Source organism: Neophocaena asiaeorientalis, unplaced genomic scaffold (genome assembly GCF_003031525.2).
Source record: "Neophocaena asiaeorientalis asiaeorientalis breed wild unplaced genomic scaffold, Neophocaena_asiaeorientalis_V1.1 scaffold129, whole genome shotgun sequence".
Lineage (NCBI taxonomy): Eukaryota > Metazoa > Chordata > Mammalia > Artiodactyla > Phocoenidae > Neophocaena > Neophocaena asiaeorientalis.
This window is the reverse complement of record NW_020172446.1, coordinates 6,159,701-6,179,624: the sequence shown is the minus strand read 5'-3', so window position 1 is coordinate 6,179,624 and position 19,924 is coordinate 6,159,701. Positions and strand designations below refer to the sequence as shown.

The 19,924-nt window shown below is 41.7% G+C and overlaps 1 protein-coding gene across 1 annotated transcript in view; it reads left to right on the top strand.

Moving 5' to 3' along the window:
• Positions 1-19,924, top strand: part of YWHAE (tyrosine 3-monooxygenase/tryptophan 5-monooxygenase activation protein epsilon) — a 45,394-nt gene that overhangs the window by 531 nt on the left and 24,939 nt on the right. The gene's annotated exons all lie outside the window — the stretch shown is intronic.

Below are 19,924 nucleotides of genomic sequence, written 5' to 3'. Positions count from 1 at the left end.
CAAAGTGGGGCGGCGGCTGTGGAGTCTCACAAAGGAGAACCCTTGCAAGCGGAGGGCTTCTCTGGGCTTGTGGTGGGGGGCCGTCTTGGATGAGGGTGGGGGAAGGGGGGAGAGAGTGGGAATCACTGCAGTTCATCCTTGGGCGGAGGCCAGCTGAGATGCTACGGTCGGATTTCCTTCCCGTAGGCCGGCACACCTTGTAGCGGGGTTTTTTAGGCTTTCCTTTCAACCTCGCTTTTTTCTAGGGAGGCCTAGAAAAATCTCTTTCACGTTCCCTGTCCTCAGACTTATCCCAGAGAGCTCGAAGTTTCTGTAATCATTTTCTGGCTCCATAAGTTGTGGGTTCTGCTGGATAGAACATTGAACAGGAAAAAAGGAGATCATGACTCTTAGTCTCTTTTCCATGCCTGTGCTTCAATCTACCGGTATTTAAAAATGATGACTTTCCTGTTTACACGCAGCGTTATGACAAATGGAAGGACCTGTTGAAAAATAAAGTTTTTTCAAATAACGTGTAGTAACTATTTTGGTTGACTCCCCTGGCTTGGAATGCGTGTTCGTACTTCATTGGGGATATTCAGTTATTCCAAAGCACTCAGCAGAGACTTCGGTTTTTGTATTAAGAACATAAGGGATCCCAGCAGATCCTGTTTTCTTTTCTCCAGTTTTAATAGACGGCTTTATGTACAGATTGGAACAGTTCTTCTTTGTTCATTGCTCCTTTGTCCCTAAAGGTGCTATAGTCATTTTTCAGAACTTTATCGAAGTGGCCATTGTGTCTGTTTGCTCAGTCCCAAAGTGCTGCTTTTTTTAATTGCCCCTCCCGGCCTGGGTCCCTCCCTTCCCCCATTTTGGACCTAGGTATTTGAATTACCCCCACATCCTTTAAACTAGTATTATCAAAACAAAAAATCATATGTATGCTTTTTGTGTTTTTAATGCTGTTGTGGGGTGAAACATGGTTGGAATCAAGTGTCAGTGATCTTTAGATTTTGCTTCATTAAACCATTTATTTTTCAACATTCTGTGTGGGAACCTTGCTTTCCTTGAATGCCTGTTTGGTCATGTGAATAGCTTCAGGGCTAGTCCCAGTGTGTCATCATACCTTAGGATTCAGGAATTTGAAAATTAGGAGAAAAGACCTCGAACTCAAATTTAGGAAAAATCACTAAATTTCGTTTTGTAAATCCTTAAATTGCTGTTTGTATTGAACAAGATTTCTCTTGGGAGGAGGAGGGGAATAAGATGGGGAAATACAGCTCAAGGTCAGACTTGTCTTTATTTCAGTATTTAAAAGTCAAACAAATGTAGGTGTGCTTGTAATGGAAGTTGTTTTCTTCTTCCCCTCTCCTGCCCCAAATAGGTTCCCCTCTTAATCTACCAGTGCCCTTGGGAAGAAACTCTAAATTGTATTTGAATGTTTTTTGTTGTGTAGGGATTTAGGCTTTGAGTAAACCTGCTGTGATCACCAAAAAGGACATGGAGGAAGGTTTTTTTAAGAACTTATTTTAAAAACTGATTTGGAAGCTTGTGATTGTAGCTTCCAAGTAAGTGACAGTTTAGTGTGAAAATCATATTTTTGGAATTGGGTGTTGAGGATTTTTGACCAAAGGCTTAATTGGTTATTCATCACAGGACTATAGAGCCACATCCTTACTGTTGTTTAAACATTAGGGTTGTCCTTCAGGATCTAAGGGTGGGGGGTATATAGGATCTCCCAGGTGGACAGAATCTCTTGTGACTTTTGGGCACAAAATTGGGAGGGAGTCATTGGAAAGGAAGAAGAGGAAGACAGTCATTAGGAATCATCCTCTACCTTTGTCCACTCCTTTATTGGGTGCAATAATTCAGTTTTGTTTGTGGTCACAAAAAAAATGACCCCATAGTTATAAGTTGCCAAACAATTTATCAGGTATGGGGAAGGTGAAGAGTGCTTTTGACGATTTGGTTTGGTGTAGTTGGATATACATATTGGCTTTTTTCCTTGTTCTTGCAGTACCTTTAGCTTTTATCTTGCATGTTATGTTGAACCTAGTACTTCAACTTTTTTGTGGCATCATTTAACTTTGTCCTGGTGAATTGGAATCAATTGATGCAGATTATTTAATGGTACTGGAGGACGAGCTAAGCTGTGTTCAGGAAAAGGACAGTTTGTGTTGCAGATGGGAAATATTGAAGTTTGGGGCTAGGACTGTTCACTTTGAAGATCAAATCTAGCATCTTATCATGTAACAACAGTAGTCTAAGGGATGGTTTTTATATCATTCATAACCATATTAAGCAACCCCATCATCTTTTAGCATTTCTGAAGTCTTAACTTCTCATGTATATGAACCATATTAGTATGGGAAAGTGGGGAATATAGAGGGGGGAAAATGAGTACTTTGTACATTTTTTGAGAATAGAGCGGTCACCATAGGCTACATTTGGGTTGTGGGGTAGTGCTGGTTTTGGCCTGTTCTCACTTTTCTTCTCCATGTGATGATTAGCTCCACATGAGGTAGGGGTAACATTTTGATGGTCGAGTTTGATTCAGTCTGTGAACGGAACACCAGGAATGCATCTGTTCTGTGTCACTTGAGAGCTGTCCTTTTAAGACACCAGAGCCTCATCTCTGGCTTATTTTGGTAGTCAGTGAGGGGTGGGGGGCATGTTTTGAATTACCTCCTTAATATACATCTTGTTAGGGGAAAAAAAAAATGGATAAGAGTAAATTGACTTTAGTAATGAGTTTAAAAGCAAGGTTAATTATCAGTTCTTTGACTATAGGCCAGTAATAATTTTTATTGTTGCTATTTCACTTAAGGCTGAAATTGCTATTTCAGTTAATGGAGTTAAATTTATTGAATACATTTCTCCTATCTAAACATAAGCAGAGTTGGATAATGCAATTTAAAAATTCCTCCTACAAGTAGCTTTTAGTCTTTGTGTTTAAGGTAGATGCTCTTTTGTGTATATTTTAGTGCATATACACAATATATAGTTCAGTCTATTCTGTTGGCTTACAAAACTATAGAATATAATGAAATCATGAATCATTGCAATTTGAGGTGGTGATGGGGTAAATTCTTATTGTGGACATTTGTAGGCACCCTTTTCACCTTTGAATTCTAGTATGGGGAAGAACACAGATACTAAACTGAGCAAATTTTGGATTCATTAAGTACAAGCAAACCCACTGAAAGTCCATACAAATAAGCAGGCTTTTCATAATTGTTTTATAGCTTGGTCAAGGGAATATGAAATATTCAGAAAATTTCTTGACTTTAACCTGGTATATAGCAAGTGAAATTTCAGCACAGTGAATTAATGTATCTAATTTTACAAATGAATGTCAAATACTTTAAGAAGCTGATCTGAAAGCATGATTTTTTTTTTTAAAGGGCTGTAAGGCTGATTTTCCAGCAATTTTTTAGCCTTATATTTAAGTAAAGTGTATTTAAACAGTAGTGACAGGCATAGGATATAGGTTAAAATTTTAAACTTTATGTTATATAATTTCATATTTATATAGAACTTCACATTTCACAGACCACTTTCAGAAAATTTTTTACTTATTTCATGTGATATTGAAGTAGGTAGTGTTAATTCCATTTTATGGTTCAGGAAAGTGAGAAGATTTAGTGATTTTTTTGTTTTGTTTTGTTTTTTAATTTTCCTGTATCACATGATTAGTTGGCAAGTACATGGCAAAGCCAGAACTTGTCTGTCTGATGACCTTTAGACTGGTACTCTTATTTCTCCTGAGCCACTCACAAAAGACCCATGTGTAACTAAATCAGATGGTGCCTTGTGGGAGGAGGGGTATGCTTATTTTTTTAGCAGTTACTTCACATAATATGTTTTGGTATTTATGACTTGACTCGTATCCATTGTAAATAGGTAAGATATCTTCATACTTTTCTAGAGAAATCTCTTGTTTTCTTTCAAAAACAAGGCACAGTGAATGAAGTTAGAGTGATGAATTTTAGGTAGTCTCAGAGTGTGTTTATATTTAGGTTTTTTGCTTTATCACAATTTCTGTATTGGGATATAACTTAATGCCATGCATTTCTGTAAAGTACTTCTAAAACGTTTCTGCCCCTCACCTTAGTCTTAATGAATGCAGCCCTTAAATTAATGATATAGTCATAAAAATTTGGGGGGCAGGGAGGTTGGCAAATGATTCTCAAATGTTCCAGATAGTAGCCTAGCTAGCTGTTAAGCAGAATCTCTTAAGGGGTAGTGGGGAACAGAAACAAAATTGTTTTCACGGTTTTTGAAATGGTCAGTTAACAGTTTGATACAGTTAAATACAGATACATCCCAGTTGACAGATTGGTTTGCCAAGATAACATTACTTTGAGCTCATTAACTAAATATTCATGCAAGTCCTAGGAACAATTTCAGAAGCTCGTGTAAGTTTACTAAGTTGTAATAACAACTGCCATAATAATAGAAGGGTCATCATAATTTATTCAAGTCAGGATACCTTGAAGTGAACGGGTGCCAATTCATAATTGTGCTGAAACTGCAAATTTGCCCTATGGTCGTCCTACTTAAGACCATTTGTTGCTACTAGTTGTCTCATTTAGAAAGTTTCCTAAGCTTTGTCCATCCCTCTACCACCAAGATATCTTAGATCTGAATCCCCAGAATATTGGTTTTCTTCTTTCAAATGAAGTTATTATTTGGCAGAACATAAGACGGATCAAAGGCAAAGTGAAAACTTTCCTCCTCTCACTCCCCTTTCCCCCAAATGGGAGCTGGAAAAGTCAAGAATACAGTAGTTGCTGAAAATAGAGCTTACTGGCATACTAACTAGTCAATCAGACTGATAGTGTCAAAGCCAAGTATGTTTTATGTATGTTTACCTTGAGTTAGATCTGTGTTTAAAAATACTTGACTTAGGGCTTCCCTGGTGGCACAGTGGTTGGGGGTCTGCCTGCTGATTCAGGGGACACGGGTTCGTGCCCCGGTCCGGGAAGATCCCACATGCCGCGGAGCGGCTGGGCCTGTGCCCCATGGCCACTGAGCCTGCGCTCCGCGGTGGGAGAGGCCACAGCGGCGAGAGGCCTGCGTACCGCAAAAAAAAAAGAAAAAAACTTAGGTGCAGACCCTTAGCAGCAGGGTCTGTCTTAAGTTTAGAACTTTCCAAATAATATTTTTAAAGTCTCACCCACGTCTTGTTATGATCATTATGTTTAGAACACTGAATCCTGAATAGTTTAGAAAACATATGATCATGATGCTGGTTTATCTTTTTGAAATTTAATCTTGAATTTATTGCCCTTCTTTCAGTGATCGATCCATCATAGTAGCTGGGCATATCTGTCATTGGTAGGCTTCATTTGTGATCAGGACAGGATTTTATCTAGCTAAAGCAATATGAAATGTGTTAAGCCCTTCTCTTCACATATAAAAATTTGGAGGAGACACGTTACTATGAGTAAGAATTAATGACTTTTGGACTTCCCTGGTGGCGCAGTGGTTAAGAATCCGCCTGCCAGTGCAGGGGACACATGTTCGACCCCTGGTCCGGGAAGATCCCACATGCCGCGGAGCAGCTAAGCCCGTGCGCCACAACTACTGAGCCTGCGTTGCGTTCTAGAGCCTGCGAGCCACCACTACTGAGCCCGTGTGCCATAACCACTGAAGCCCGTGCGCCTAGAGCCCGTGCTCCGCAACAAGAAGCCAGCGCAATGAGAAACCTGGGCACCTCAACGAAGAGTAGCCCCCGCTCACCGCAACTAGAGAAAGCTGGCGCGCTCAACGAAGACCCAACACAGCCAAAAATAAATAAATTTATAATAAATAGTTACCTTGTTAAATTTGCTTGTTAGGAAGTCAGAATACTTTAAAAAATGACTTTCATACTTTGGTGGATGTAATGTAGTGCAAAGGCCTTGGAATCATTTGGATTCCTCATCTATAGAATGGGAATTAATGATATCTACCTTGCTTGCTAATTTCAAGGGTGGTTATGAAGTTGTGGGCTTTTGTAAACTGCAAAGTATAATTATCAGGTAGTAGTCTTAATTGTGAAAATTTCCTTTTACCCATTGTCAGAGATGAAGTAAATGTTTTTGCTGTTGATCTACATTCATATTAGAGGATAACGTACCTTTGTTTGTTTTGGGGGGGGGTGGGTACGCGGGCCTCTCACCGCCGTGGCCTCTCCTGTTGCTGAGCACAGGCTCTGGATGCGCAGGCCCAGCGGCCATGGCTCACGGGCCCAGCCGCTCCGTGGCATGCGGGATCCTCCCGGACCGGGGCACGAATCCACGTCCCCCACATTGGCAGGCAGATTCTTAACCACTGCGCCACCAGGGAAGCCCTGATATACCTTTTTTGAGTTATTCTTAGCAAGTGTACTGTCATGGGTTTAGTGTCCAAGTTAGATTTGCATAAGGGTTAGTTCCCAAAACAAAATCCTTAATCTTAACTCATCTGTAAAATTGCATATCCAGAGGATGAAGGTTGTCCAAATTTATTCCCAAGCAGTTTAACCTATACTTTGGCCACGTTGAGGTATGTAGTACTTGATTTTTTTGGCTGCACCTTGTGGCATACAGGATCTTAGTTCCCTGACCAGGGATGGAACTTGCGCCCCCTGAAGTGGAAGCGCGGAGTCCTAACCAGTGGACCGCCAGGGAGTCCCTGGTATGTAGTTCTTCCTTTTTTCTTTTTAAATTTATTTAATTTATTTATTTTTGGTTGCATTGGGTCTTTGTTGCTGCATGCGGGCTTTCTCTAGTTGCGGCAAGCAGGGGCTACTCTTAGTTGCAGTGCGTGGGCTTCTCATTGCAGTGGCTTCTCTTGTTGCAGAGCATGGGATCTAGGCACGTGGGCTTCAGTAGTTCTGGCACTCGGGCTCAGTAGTTGTGGCTCTTGGGCTCTAGAGCGCAGGCTCAGTAGTTGTAGCACATGGGCTTAGTTGCTCCATGGCATGCAGTATCTTCCCGGACCAGGGCTTGAACCCATGTCCCCTGCATTGGCAGGCGGATTCTTAACCACTGCACCACGAGGGGAGTCCCTGTAGTTCTTTTGATATTAATTCCAGGTTAATATTCAGGAGGATGTACTTATCTCCCTAGCAGATATAACACCTGATGTCTATGGGTTTGGGATGAAAGGTTCCATAGTACAAAAGTGTAAAAGTAAATCAGTGTTAAATATTTGCACGTTAGCAGTCTCAGGTTACTGACTAGGAAAAAATATTATGTGTAACCAGTATCGTGAGATGTGATTTTAAAGGCTTAGTGTAAGCCTTGGGCAGTGAATGGGTTCTGATTAAAGAAAGCTACCAATTATGAGCTTCCCTGGTGGGGCAGTGGTTAAGAATCCACCTGCCAGTGCAGGCGACATGGGTTCGAGCCCTGGTTCGAGAAGATCCCACATGCTGCAGAGCAACTAAGCCCATGCGCTACAACTACTGAAGCCTGCGCACCTAGAGCCCATGCTCCACAACAAGAGAAGCCACTGCAATGAGAAGCTCACCCACCGCAAGGAAGTGTAGCCCCTGCTCGCCACAACTAGAGAAAGCCCACATGCAGCAATGAAAACCCAACGCAGCCAAAAACAAATAAAATAAATAAATTTGTATGAAAATAAGCTACCAATTAATACTACGTAGTCCTTGGTGGTTAGTCATTTGAAGATTTAAGGACCTTGGAATGGTGGTGGTGAATACTTTTGTGTTGTAGAAATGTGTCCTGCTTAAGAGTTTATGTGATTGATTGATTTTGTTTGCTCATAATGGGCTAAATCATAAATTAGTAAAAATTTATAATAGGATTACCATGAGAATTTCGACACATTTTATGCCCTTTGACTATAAAATATCACTTAGGACAGTTATAATTTTGCTTTTATAAGTTTTTCAAAAGGTATTCATTAATACAAATTTTTTTTTGTGCAGAGTAGAGTTTTCCCTCCACAACTTTAAAATACGTTACTATGAAAGTGCTGCAATTTTGATGAGAGTTTCTTGGCTGTTCAAAGACTTAGGAAAATAAATCAGATTACTAAATCTGAATAAGAAGTATAACTCTTCTCCTGAATCAGTGCATGGGTTATTTCTTGTCATTTTACCTCTCATGTGCTCCAAAACAAAATTTTAAGGTTTTTTAATTTCAGTATCAAATTCTACAGAAATTATGAAAAGAGATTGACTTTAAGCTCTTTTTTTCCCACTCCCATATGTACCTTAGGTCATTTACTTCCCCAATCTTTTACATTTTTTTTGGTTCTAGTACAGGTAAACATGTTTGCATGCCTGAGGGAGTATCTTCGTAAATTCTAAGAGGAGAAATCTCCAGTTCTGATGGAGTAAGAGGGATCTTTTTTTTCCTCTCAGTATTGAGACTCGTGGGCGAGATACCTTTCTGGAGTCAAAATTGTAGAGTCGTTGTAAAAGGATGTCTGTTTTCTACCTATCAGAAGCTAATCAGGAACGTTTAAAAATTTTTTTTATATAAATTTATTTTTGGGTGTGTTGGGTCTTTGTTGCTGTGCGCGGGCTTCTCTAGTTGCGGCGAGCGGGAGCTACTCTTCGTTGGGGGCCGCGGGCTTCTCATTGCGGTGGCTTCTCTTGTTGTGGAGCACGGGCTCTAGGCGCGTGGGCTCCAGAGCGCAGGCTCAGTAGTTGTGGCGCACGGGCTTAGTTGCTCCGTGGCATGTGGGATCTTCTCGGACCAGGGATCGAACCCATGTCTCCTGCATTGGCAGGCGGATTCTTAACCACTGCTCTATCAGGGAAGCCCTAAAATTTTTTTAAGGCTAGATTTTTTTCTGGCCGGCTGAGCAGCTTGTGTTATCTTAGTTCCCCAACTACGGATCGAACCTGGGCCCTCAGCAGTGAAAGTGTGGAGTCCAAACCACTGGACCACCAGGGAATTCCCAAGGCTAAAAATTGTTTTACTCTTTTTTAAGGGAAGGTATGAGTTAATTTTAGAGTGAGAGGCTCCTCTGTTTAGGCTGGTGCATGAAGAAGAAAAATGGTACATATTTGAGTGTCAAGATTATTGTGTTTTGAAAAGCCTTAGTATTCAGAGTATGTACCAGGCACTGTTCTAAACAACTTGGGATTCACCAGTAAACAAAACAGACAAAAGGTCTGTTCAAGGAGCTTATTTTGCAGTGAATGCATAAATGCTTTTAGAATTACTCTTCTGTTAGTATGTGTAATTAAGAGTTAATTTGAGGGTGGGAGGGAGGGAGACGCAAGAGGGAAGCGATATGGGAACATATGTATATGTATAACTGATTCACTTTGTTATAAAGCAGAAACTAACCATTGTAAAGCAATTATACTCCAATAAAGATGTAAAAAAAAAAGAGTTAATTTGAATTAGTCAATAACAACAGTGGTGTTTGGTACAATGTAAGGCATTATACCTGGTGCTGGTCCCTGTCCCATATCAAATTCTTTCTTCATTGACTACTAGTGTTAAGTGGTATTAACAAACAAAAGTTTTCTCAAAAAATTATTTTCATTGACTCTGATAATAAAACCCTGTAACAGTACCATCTACAATTTATTGAAAACTATTCCAGGTGCTTAACATTCCCTCAATCCTCAAAAACAACCCTGCAGAGTAGGTACTTTTACAGATAAGGATTAAGAACTTTAGGAAAGGTGACAGCAGTAGGGATCACCGGGATTCAGTTAGTCTATTTCATTCCCATTAGTCCAAACCACTTGAAGCTCTATTTCTGTTCCTTACGTTAAAAAAAAAAAGAAAAAAAATTTTTTAATTTGTTTCTGGCTGTGTCGGGTCTTTGTTGTGGCATGTGGGCTTCTCTCTAGTTGTGGCGTGTAGCTTCTGTAGTTGTGACACGCGGGCTCACTAGTTGTGGCTTGTGGACTTAGTTGCCCTGCGGCATGTGGGATCTTAGCTCCCCCACCAGAGATCGAAGCCGAGCCCCCTCAATTGGAAGGTGGATTCTTAACCACTGGACCACCAGGGAAGTCCCTGTTTCTTAGGTTTTTTTTTTTAATATATATAAATTTATTTATTCTTATTTTAGTTTTTTGGCTGCACTGGGTCTTCACTGCTGTGCCGCGCGGGCTTTCTCTAGTTGTGGCGAGCGGGAGCTACTCTTCGTTGTTGTGCGTGGGCTTCTCATTGCGATGTCTTCTCTTGTTGCAGAGCACAGGCTCTAGGCACGTGGGCTTCAGTAGGTGCACCACGCAGGCTCAGTAGTTGTGGTGCATGGGCTTAGTTGCTCCGTGGCATGTGGGATCTTCCCGGACCAGGGCTTGAACCTGTGTCTCCTGCATTGGCACGCGAATTCTTAACCACTGCGCCACCAGGGAAGCCTTGTTCTTTAGGTTTTAATTTTATAACTTAAAGGTTATTTTGAACAGTCTTTTGGCTTAATTTGTGTTTTCTTTCATATATGAATAAGGCAGAAGGGTATGTAGGTTTGAGTATATTTTTTATTGAAGAGAGAGATGAGATAGGAGAATGAGCACTGGACCAGAAATCATTAAATTTAGGGGAGGTCTTTCATGTCCATGTTTTATTTCTGATTACTGTCCCTTCAGACATGTAACTTAGTCTCAGGGCCTGTTTTTCTCATCTGTGTAATAGACTTCTTTTATTATTATTATTATTTTAATTGGAGTATAATTGCTTTACAATGGTGTGTTAGTTTCTGCTTTGTAACAAAGTGAATCAGTTACACATATGTTCCCATATCTCTTCTCTCTTGTGTCTCCCTCCCACCCTCCCTATCCCACCCCTCTAGGTGGTCACAAAGCACCGAGCTGATGTCCCTGTGCTATGCGGCTGCTTCCCACTAGCTATCTGCCTTACGTTTGGTAGTGTATATATGTCCATGCCACTCTCTCGCTTTGTCACAGCTTACCCTTCCCCCTCCCCATATCCTCAAGTCCATTCTCTAGTAGGTTTGTGTCTTTATTCCTGTCTTACCCCTAGGTTCTTCATGACATTTTTTTCCCCTTAAATTCCATATATATATGTGTTAGCATACGGTATTTGTCTTTCTCTTTCTGACTTACTTCACTCTGTATGACAGACTCTGGGTCTATCCACCTCATTACAAATAGCTCAATTTCGTTTCTTTTTATGGCTGAGTAATATTCCATTGTATATATGTGCGACATCTTTTTTATCCATTCATCTGATGATGGACACTTAGGTTGCTTCCTTCTTCCGGGCCATTGTAAATAGAGCTGCAATGAACATTTTGGTACTATTATTATTATTATTATTACTATTATTTTTATTATCATTTTTAGGTCACGCTGTGGGGCATGCGGAATCTTAGTTCCCCAACCGGGGATCGATGCCCCCTGCATTGGGAACATGGAGTCTTAACCACTGGACCACCAGGGAAGTCCCTGTATAATAGACTTCTGAAAGCTGTATTATACAATTTGCAGGCAGAAACTTTTAAAAAAGTAATCTTTGCCTTGTGACCAGCAGAGTGGAGGGCTATGAAAGAAATCTAAATTCAGCTGTGGATTGTGTCTACAACTTTGGGTTTTACTCCAGTCAGCTAAGCTACTGGTTCATTTAATAGAGGAACTCCCATTTGCCAAGTTTTCATATATATTCCTGCTTGTGTTGAATGAATTACAAGGTTCAACTATATGAAATTGTCAATTTCAGCCATTTTTGACCTACAAAAATGATGATTTTATATGATTTAATGTAATGTTAAGTTGTGGTTGGAAGGTCTGGAAGATGAGGCTTCAATATACCCCAAAAGGCATCAAGCGTTTAAGGAAGCACCAGGATTAATGAGGGACTGTGCCACGAATACTTTCCCTCAGAGGCTGGTTTAGCTTTTTTACTTACCTTGCTTGAGTTGACCTATTTTCACTTTGTAGGTCTGTTCTCTGTTTTTTGTTGGTTTTTCTTTTCTCAGAATAATGGATTCGCATTTGCTGTATTTGCAATTCTCTCTTTTTTTTTTGGCGGTACGCGGGCCTCTCACGGTTGTGGCCTCTCCCGTTGCAGAGCACAGGCTCCGGGCGCGCAGGCTCAGCGGCCATGGCTCATGGGCCCAGCCGCTCCGCGGCATGTGGGATCTTCCCGGACCAGGGCACGAACCCGTGTCCCTTGCATCGACAGGCGGACTCTCAACCACTGCGCCACCAGGGAAGCCCTGCAATTCTTTTAATGCAGCACTTTCAGGGTCACTTTGGCATGATAAACTTCTCTTGGAACTGTGCAACATAGGGACCCCAGATATTTTGATCATTTTGGAGAAAAGGTGCTGCATAAAATACTGTTTTTTCTCCCGAATAACATGAATGGAATTTCATCCTGTTTTACTAGTTGTCAGGATAAAGAGAATGTACAAGGCTACTACCCTCATTGTTCTTTCCAGAGGAGAGTTGGTCTCAGTATTATACTTTACAGTTGGTAAAATGCAGTTGTAAGAAAATGTTTGGATTTATTAGATTATGTAATATTAATATGGTTCCTTAAGTGTAACCAGTAGAATCCCACTTATTAATGTGGAATTTTTCTTACTGTTTTATATTTTAAATTACTGTTGTCTTTCTCCTTTCCCCTTACGCATTGTGAGATTCTTTGTTGCTTTCTAGCTTTGAAATCTTAACTAGTGCTTATTCCTAACCCCCCTGGCTTTTTCACATGGACATTGAAGATATTCACGTGTTATTTAATCAAGGAATAGAGAGATTATAGGACTTCCTTGGGGGCACAGTGGTTAAGAATCTGCCTGCCAGTGCAGGGGACACGGGTTTGAGCCCTGGTCCGGGAAGATCCCACATGCCACGGAGCAACTAAGCCCGTGTGCTACAACTACTGAGCCCGTGCTCTAGAGCCTGCGAGCCACAACTACTGAGCTCGTGTGCTGCATCTACTGAAGCCTGTGCGCCTAGGCCCCGTGCTCCACAATAAGAGAAGCAACCGCAATAAGAAGCCTGTGCACCACAACAAAGAGTAGTCCCCGCTCGCTGCAACTAGAGAGAGCCCGCATGCAGCAATGAGACCCAACACAGCCATAAATAAATAAATTTAAAAAAAGGAATAGAGAGATTAAACAGTATTGAGCAGGAGAAAAATACCACTGTTTGTAATTTCTTATTTATTTTTGGCTGCATTGGGTCTTCGTTGCTGCGTGTGGGCTTTCTCTGGTTGCGGTGAGCAGGGGCTAGTCTTCATTGCGGTGCGCAGGTTTCTCATTGCGGTGACTTCTCATTGCGGAGCACGGGCTCTAGGCGCGTGGGCTTCAGTAGTTGTGGCACATGGGCTCAGTAGTTGTAGCTCGTTAGCTCTAGAGCACAGGCTCAGTAGCTGTGGCACACGGGCTTAGTTGCTCCGTGGGATCTTCCCGGACCAAGGCTCGAACCCGTGTCCCCTGCATTGGCAGGTGGATTCCTAACCACTGTGCCACCAAGGAAGCTCTCCCCACTTTTCTAAGAAAAATACTTATTTTATATTTGGCTGCATCAGGTCTTAGTTGCGGCATGTGGGATCTTTCATTGCAGTGTGCGGACTTCTCTCTAGTTGTGGTGCGCGCGGGCTCTGTAGTTGCCCTGTGGCATGTGAGATCTTAGTTCCCTGAACTGGGATCGAATCTGCATCCCCTGCATTGGAAGGCAGATTCTTAACCACTGGACCACCAGGGAAGTCCACAATTTCCCCGATTCTTTTTTTTAACTACAGAAGTTAAAATTAAATGTAAAAAAGTTAAACAAGTACAGCCCTATCAAGTAAAATATTGACAGCTACTCCAACCTGCCGGATGTAACGATTGTTGACAGTTTGTGAATATACTTTTAGAACTTCGCTCAAGTGCCAATTCGTGTATTCACAAACATACCTTGTTTTATTGACTCTAATGTTATTGATATGCATCATACTAATACAGAAAAATGCTAACTGCATCATGACATGCCACTGACTAAGAGAAATCTGGGTTTCAGAGATGTTAATGTAAAAAAAAAAAAAAGTGTCCTAAAGATAGATACATATTTATAGTACATACACGTAATGTACTGCATTCTTTCGTAGAAATCACATTATATGTTATTCAGCCACATGCCTTTTTCCCTCAACAAAACATTGTGAATATAAAAAAGTATTTTTAAAAAAATTATTTATTTTTTATTTATTTTTGGCTGCGTTGGGTCTTTGTTGCTGCGCGTGGGCTTTCTCTAGTTGCAGCGAGCGGGGGCTACTCTTCGTTGTGGTGCGAGGGCTTCCCCTGCATTGGCAGGCGGATTCTTAACCGCTGTGCCACCAGGGAAGCCCTAACAAAGGTTTTTTAAAACAAAAATTGGGACTTCCCTGGTGGCGCAGCGGTTAAGAATCTGCCTGCCAATGCAGGAGACACGGGTTCGATTCCTGGTCTGGGAAGATCCCACATGCCGTGGAGCAGCAAAGCCCATGAGCCACAACTACTGAGCCCAGAAGCCACAACTACTTTGCCTGCGAGCCACAACTACTGAGCCCGCATGCCACAACTACTGAAGCCCCACGTACCTAGAGCCTGTGCGCCGCAACGAAGACCCAACACAGCCATAAATAAATAATTAAATTTATTTTAAAAAAATTGGACCATTTCAACCAGACTAACATAAAAACGTTTAAAATGTCTGGTTTATTCACCTATGTCAGTCTACCTTTAAAGGAGGAAATCTTCCCAAGGGATTTTACTGTGCAGCCAGGGTTGAGAAACACGGGAATAGATCGTTTCTCAAACCCCTGACTAAGAGTTACTGAGGGTGCTTGTTAAAAATTAAGGCATTTGGGCTTCCCTGGTGGCGCAGTGGTTGAGAGTCCGCCTGCCGATGCAGGGGACACGGGTTCGTGCCCCGGTCCGGGAAGATCCCACATGCCGCGGAGCGGCTGGGCCCGTGAGCCATGGCCGCTGAGCCTGCGCGTCCGGAGCCTGTGCTCCGCAACGGGAGAGGCCACAGCAGTGAGAGGCCCACATACCGCCAAAAAAAAAAAAAAAAAAATTAAGGCATTTGATCAGTACTCAAATTTAATACATATCTCCGGGTATACAGCTAGATTTGACTAGACGACCTTGTAGAGCTCCCTTCTTAGAGGCTGTCTCAGCTGTTTTTTCAGCAGTGAATTGCCAGAGACCCTGAGTTGGAGAATATGGGAAATTCTGTGGCAATATTGCATAGTTTTTTGTCCAGTTTTTTAAAAAACATGATCAGTTAACTCTTGTTTTTGAGTGGTGCTGCATACTTTGAGTATGGACCTCTTACTATTTTTTCCCTTCATTTACGTAGTTTATTGATTTCTGTCGCTTTTCCCTGTATCTACCTCTGTATTTTCGTATTATGTTTTTTAAAAAATTTATTTATGGTGCATTGGGTCTTTGTTGCTGCATGCAGGCTTTCCTCTAGTTGCGGCGAACGGGGTCTATTCTTTGTTGAAGTGTGCAGGCTTCTCATTGTGGTGTCTTCTCTTGTTGCAGAGCACGGGCTATAGGCGTGTGGGCTTCAGTAGTTGTGGCGCGTGGGCTCAGTAGTTGTGGTTCGTGGGCTCTAGAGCACAGGATCAGTAGTTGTGGCACGTGGGCTTAGTTGCTTCGCAGCATGTGGGATCTTCCCAGACCAGGGCTCGAACCTGTATCCCCTGCATTGGCAGGCAGATTCTTAACCACTGCCCCACCAGGGAAACCCCCCAGAGGTCGTCTTTAAGTAGAGATTATAACAGGAGGGTTGTGATGGTGCCTGGGATTTCTGCTTTTTCGTTAAGCCCCCAGGTGATGTTTGATGTTCCTGGTCTGTAGACTACACTTCCTGTAGCAAGGATTGTAGACTATGTTTTTCAGCCGCAACTGTGTCTTAGCTTGAGTTTCCTTAGAAGTGGACCCTAAAGCAAAGATTCAGGAGCCAGTGATTTACTTTGTTGGGGAAGGAAACATCAGTTGGGGAGTGAGGGCCAGCAGATAGTCAATAAAGGTGTATTATCAGGCTAACTACCACTGTGGGCAACTGTAACTGAATGACCCTGGAGGAACTTTGAGAGCCATTGTCAAACATATGTTTCATAGCCTTCTACTGGAAAAAGATCCCATCTGTGACTTTCATAGCTAGAGAGAAGTCAGTGCCTGGCTTAAAAGCTTCAAAGAACAGGCTGACACTCTTATTAGGTGCTAATGCAGCTGGTGATTTAAAGTTGAAGCCAATGCTCATTTATTGATTTTTTTCCTTAAATTTTATGTATTTATGTATTTATTTTTGGCTGCGTTGGGTCTTTGTTGCTGCGCGCACGTTTTCTGTAGTTGCGGCGAGTGGGGGCTACTCTTCGTTGGCGGTGCATGGGCTTCTCATTGCAGTGGCTTCTCTTGTTGTGGAGCACGGGCTCTAGGCGTGTGGTCTCAGTAGTTGTGGCGCTCGGGCTTAGTTGCTCTGTGGCATGTGGGAACTTCCCAGACCAGGGCTCGAACCCATGTCCCCTGCACTGGCAGGCGAATTCTTAACCACTGCACCCCCAGGGAAGCCCCACATTTATTGATCTCTGAACATCCTAGGACCCTTAAAAATTATGCTAAATTTACTCAGCCTGAGCTCTGTAAATGGAACAAAGCCTGGATGACAGCACATCTGTTTACAACATGGTTTATTGAATATTTTAAGCCCACTGTTGAGATCTACTGCTCAGAAAAGATTCCTTTCAAAATATTGCTGCTTATTCACAATGCACCTGATCACCCAAGAGCTCTGATAAGAGATGTACAATGAGATTAATGCTGTTTTCATGCCTGCTAACACAACATCCATTCTGCAGCCCATGGATCAAGGAGTAATTTCAACTTTCAAGTCTTACTATTTATGAAACATATTTTGTAAGGCTGTAGCTTCCATAGTTAGTGATTCCTCTGGTGGATCTGAGCAAAGTAAATTGAAAACCATTTGGAAAGGATTCAACATTCTAGATGCCATTAAGACTAAGTTCGCTGTTCTTTATTTAGCTTATTACCGCTTCAAGCACAGTGTTAACACTTCTCTAAGTGCTTACATCTTCCTGGATTCCTGTATGTTTTTAAGTCTTAAAAGAGGCAAGCAGGGCTTCCCTGGTGGCACAGTGGTTGAGAGTCCACCTGCCAATGCAGGGGACGCAGGTTCGTGCCCTGGTCCGGGAAGATCCCACATGCCGCGGAGCCTGCGCGTACGGAGCCTGTGCTCCGCAACGGGAGAGGCCACAACAGTGAGAGGCCCGTGTACAGCAAAAAAAAAAAAAAAAAGAGGCAAGCAAATAAAAGGATTTTAACATATTGTTGAGTTCCTATTATGTGCCAGGGAGTTTGCGATGCAATATCATTTTAACTCTCATAACCCAGTGAGTGATGGGGTATCTTCCAAGTTGTAAGTGAGGAAACAAGTTCATAGAGGTTAAGTGACATAGGTCAAATAGCATGTAAGTGAATATCTAAGCCAGAATGAAAATCTAATGTGCATCATTCTGGCTATAAATGTGGTTTCCTACCATGCTGTTTCCCAAAGTGTGTGTGTCTTTTGGTCCACCTAGTAACAGTACAAGTGGTATGTAGATATGACAAGAATAGTAAAAATGTTACTGGAATAAAATAAGACCTCTTTAGAGAGGCTTCCCAGATCTCCTGTTTTGTTTCAGCATCCTATTCATTTCATATAGTACTCAACACAAACTGTATTTAGATGTCAGATTTATTCTGTCAACTTTAAGCCATTTAAACTTTTGCTTAAAGAAGAATCCCAGGGACTTCCCTGGTGGCACAGTGGTTAAGAGCTTGCCAATGCAGGGGATACGGGTTCTGTCCCTGGTCCGGGAAGATCCCACGTGCTGTGGGGCAGCTAAGCCTGTGCACCACAACTACTGAAGCCTGCGCATCCTAGAGCCTGCACGCCGCAACTACTGAGCCCACGTGCTTAGGGCCCATGCTCCACAACAAGAGAAGCCACTGCAGTGAGAAGCCCGCACACTGCAACTAGAGAAAGCCTGCACGTGCCACAACAAAGATCCAGCACAGCCAAAAATAAATAAAATATTAAAAAAAAAACACCCAGGGCTTCCCTGGTGGCGCGGTGGTTGGGGGTCCGCCTGCTGATGCAGGGGGCGTCAAAAAAAAAAAAAAAAAAAAAAAACACCCAGGAGTGGCTTCCAAATCTTGGCCAAACTGTTTACTCAGATTGCTTTTTAAAATAAGTCATCTTAACATATGTAAGATACATCTCAATATTTTGTTGGTTTTAACAAAATATAACTGGTGATTACTATAGCTTTTTATCTCTCTAGGAAAATATAAGTGATATAAGTCTCCTAAAGCTACAAACATCAGCTTTTAATTGTATTTTTAGATCCTTTCCACATTATTTACTGTTGGAATTAAAGTAGTTACGAATTTTTATTTATTTATTTTGGCTGCGCCGCATGGCTTGTGAGATCTTAGTTCCCCAGCCAGGATTGAACGTGGACCCTTGGCAGTGATAGCACCGAGTCCTAACCACTGGACCACCAGGGGATTCCCAGTTAAGAATTTTTTAATAGATTGACTTACAATTTTGAGTAATGTAAAATCTTAAATTGTGTTTTCGCACCTCAGAACTCTTCAGTGATTTGGAAGCACACTCACACAGGTGCAAAAAACATTTCAAAGTGATGGCATCACAAACTTTGTGCAGACTTAGGCAGCTGAATTATTAGTGATGAAACTAAATTGTCGAATTTGGCAGGGATTTAATGTTCAGCAGCCAATTTAAGTCACGTTAGTTTTCTGAGAATGTTTTGTAACCAGCTTAATCTGATGGGCTTATGAGAGTATAGCTCTGTCAAAAATCATGTTCCATAGGGAATCATACTGAATTTCTTTTATGGTTAGCTGACAATACCTGCCCTTAAAATTGTCCAAATAAAATTTCTTTTCCATGCCTTATGGTACAGAATTATTGGTGCCAGTAGAATATTCATCAGTGTGACAGAGAAAATGCATAGTTTTAGAAAAAATTTGGCTCTTACCTGTATATTCCTAAATATTAACAGTCATTGCTACCAAGAGATACGACTCTTAGAAATCTGTAAGACAGGATGGTGATTGACATTGGATTATCCATATGAATTGATTATGTTTAGTGGTTGTACAAATTTTGCTTAGCTGGTAATTTCACTCATTTCTTGGAGGTTGTCTAAGTCCATCAGATCATCTGAAAGCAGCATAACACCTGGACATTCACATAGGTAACTTCCTGTAGAAATGCTCTCATTGATTTCATGAGATCAGAAGTGTCTGAGTGAAGACTGCTTCTCTTGTGTAAATCTAGTCAAACGTTTTCTGTGACTCTTTTTACGTAAAGATCCATATGGTAAATTCCTCTTAAATTTAGTACCTTGGAAATTTTTCCTCCAACAAACTTGCATACTTCTTGTTATCAAATACAGGAACAAAATTCAGCTTGGGACATTTTTTTTTTAACTTCTTTTTTTTGGAATTTTAAAAATATTTATTTTTGGCTGCACTGGGTCTTTGTTGCTGCGTGTGGGCTTTCTCTAGTTGCGACGAGTGGGGGCTACTCTTTGTTGCGGTGCGCGGGTTTGTCATTGTGGTGGCTTGTTGTGGAGCACGAGCTCTAGGCGTGCGGGCTTCAGTAGTTGTGGCTCGTGGGCTCTAGAGCGCAGGCTGAGTAGTTGTGGCACATGGGCTTAGTTGCTCCGTGGCATGTGGGATCTTCCTGGACCAGGGCTCGAACCCATGTTCCCTGCATTTCAGGTGGATTCTTAACCACTGTGCCACCAGGGAAGTCCAGCTTGGGACATTTTAAGTTGTTGCTTCAATTGTCATTAACCATAGACAAAATTCGTGGTCTGTGTTAATTAATTGCCCATAATTCCTATGCGTATCTGTGACCTTATAAGTAATGTCTGGCTTGATAGCCTTAATTTTTTTTTTAAATAAATCTTAGTGTGGTTTCATTGGTTTTTTTTTTTTTTTTTTT